Source organism: Microcebus murinus, chromosome 7 (genome assembly GCF_040939455.1).
Source record: "Microcebus murinus isolate Inina chromosome 7, M.murinus_Inina_mat1.0, whole genome shotgun sequence".
Classification (NCBI taxonomy): Eukaryota; Metazoa; Chordata; class Mammalia; order Primates; family Cheirogaleidae; genus Microcebus; species Microcebus murinus.
This window is the reverse complement of record NC_134110.1, coordinates 95114653-95117497: the sequence shown is the minus strand read 5'-3', so window position 1 is coordinate 95117497 and position 2845 is coordinate 95114653. Positions and strand designations below refer to the sequence as shown.

At 39.6% G+C, this 2845-nt stretch overlaps 1 non-coding gene across 1 annotated transcript; it reads right to left on the bottom strand.

The window, feature by feature from the left end:
- Positions 1 to 2741: 2741 nt before the first annotated feature.
- LOC142872033 (U6 spliceosomal RNA) lies at positions 2742 to 2845 on the bottom strand. The gene has a single exon (XR_012920280.1). It is a non-coding gene; the product is annotated as a U6 spliceosomal RNA (small nuclear RNA).

Genomic DNA, 2845 nt, shown 5'->3' with positions numbered 1-2845 from the left:
TAATTAAACCATGCCACTATTATTTTCTCTTTCAGCCTGTTGAATGAGAGCCCATGTGAGCACATGTCAGTGTGTCTTAGGAGGTGGCTGAGTCTTAGAAAGATGTTGGGCTGGCTTGCTCAGATGCTGGTAAATGGCACTACCTCTTTCTAGTCCCCTAAGCCCATAAGTCCAGGGTGACTGTTGCTCCTCACCTTGAAGCCCAATCATTTGCACATTCTGGTTCTCCTCCTACTTTCTTGGCTCTTCCTTTGGTTTTCTCAACTTTGCCTACTACCTTCTATACCCAGTTGTGTTAGGTAGACACTGAGGGCCCTCCGGCTCTGCTGGGGACAAAAGCAGGCTCCCAGAGCAATTGTCACACTCTAGGGAGGAGGGAACGCCCTACCAATCTGCCAGTCAGAATTTAGTGCCACCTACAAAAGAATGCAGAGGATTCCCCAGCCCATGGGACAAGCAGCAGAGGTACAATGGGATCTGGAAGGTGACCTAGAGCAACCTAAGGCTAATTATCATGTAATTGGCTTAAATCCACATTGCACCCCCCACAACGGGCTTTCAGAGAAGCCATGGGAGAACCACATGTGCAGTTAAGACTCAGGTTATGTAACTCCCAACTGTCCATCAAAGTGGTTCGATGGTGACATTTGAATCACGAGGAGGGCCCACCTAGGAAATATAAAACAGGACCCCAGACCATAATCAGGGCCTTCCTGTTACAAAATGGGGTCTGTTCATTGTCTGGGAATGTATCTCACTTTGCTCAATAAACTTCTCCTTGTGCTTGCCTCACTTTGGTGCGTCTGGTCAATCTTTGGCCAAGAGCAAACCAAGAACCGAGAACAGACCATGAGGCCCCGACAGCTGGAGATATTTTCACTAGCTTTCCATCCTTCGTCCACTTCCATCTTCTGCCTTTCTTCTTTGGTAAACTTATCCACTCCTACAACTCCTACTCTCATCCTCGGGGATGAATTCTAGGCCCATGTTTCTAAAATAAAATACTAAAAGTAAAATATTCCTTTGATAGTTTTCTACGTTCCTCTGCTATTTCTCTTGGTTTAAGATGTTTTAATGATTACACTTTAATTTATAGTCGTTATATATTTTAAGGGCCCATCTTGGTTGAATGTTTGGTATGGTAATGCTTTTATTATAAGCATACATCAACCCCCCTCAAAACCTTACTTAATGTAGTTGGGTTACCTGATTCACTTAAAAGAAAAAATAAACCAGAAAGATGCATTTAAAACTGTGACAAATTACACTAACAAAAATTTGATGAGGAGTATTAAAGTTTAGAACACAGATTTAAACGCAGCTAATGGATCCATTCATTGCTTCCCATTTATAGCACCAAAAGGGGTTTGATTAAGGTGCTCATGCTTTAAATGAAATCCTACTTCCCAGCTCACACCTTCACATAAAATAAAATAACACTGTGCACCACAAGTATATGTTTGCTAGTGAACAAACCATTTTCCAAATAGAATTGCCTTTAGGTCAAATCTCTCAAGTGTCTGGGAAAATCTAGCTCAGTGAAATGGAATGATAAATTTCAAGTGAAATGATAAGGCTTTCCTCTGTTGAAGTCCGCAATTTTTCTTTCTTTCTTTTTTTTTTTTTTTTTGGTATTTGACTATCATTTGTTTATAATATCATATTACCAGTCTTTAGCACTTCCTCTGAGTTGAGTTCCTTTTGTCTGATTTTTGTATTTATAGTATTTATGATAAGGAATGGGAGCAGTTGTACAATGTTAGGTTTTAGTTCTGAAGTAAAAGTTTCTTAGAGCACTCCTTGTAAATTTTAGTTCATTTGCTAAGTAAATGCTTGCCAAGTTTAGGGAGACTCAGATACACATCCTCTGCTTCTAAATCTCTTCAGGAAGAAAACATTTTAGAATCGACTTGAATACTAGAACAATTATCTATGTGCTTATCATAATTTCTGTGCTTGTGGAAATTACTGTATTCAGTGGTGTAAAATGGTGGTAGTTTTAGGCCTATGTAAACCATAAGGCTGTCAGGTTTCCTCTCATTGGCTTTTTCTAATGGCTTCTAAAACCATGACTACATTTTAAACACACTTATTATAAAGATGTGTTTGTCAAGAAACCAACAAACCCACAGTTGAGACTCATCTTTTCCAAAGTGGGCAATGATCCTTTACAGAATCTATTCATCCACTCATCCCTGTCCCATCTCCATATCTGTTCATTACCCACTGACTGTTTGTTAGGTGATATGCACTGCTTTACTGTCCCCACGCAGGTAGATGTTATTTAGCACAGAGTTTGCCCTTCACTGGAAAATAGTCTAATACAGGACTTGTCATAAAAAGTTATAATTAATAATAAATATACAGTAGGATCTTTGGTCTTATCTTGGCTTGGATTTGAACCTGGACTCCTCTGCTTGCCAGAAGTAGATCATTACCAAATCATTTAGCTCATTTTGCCTTTGCTTTTCCATCTTTAAAATGATATGTTAAAATGTGGTGTATGTTAGAGGAGGGGGGTGTTGTACAGATAACAATAGTTGTCTTACAGGGTTGTTTGTAAAAACAAGGACGCATATAACGTGCCTGACAGTAAGCATTTAACAAATGCTAAATGAATACATACTGTAGGAGTTCAGGGAAAGGAAAAATGATTCCCAGCTTGGTTGGGCAAAAAAGACTCCTAAAGGGGCTATCTGATCTCAGAGAATCTGGAGGATGGGCACACTTTTGAAATAGAAAACAATCTTTTTGTTGTTGCTGTTACTGCAGTCATCCTTGCGCAGGGGCCATGCTAATCTCTGCACTGTTCCAATTTTAGTATATGTGCTGCCAGAGCAAGCAC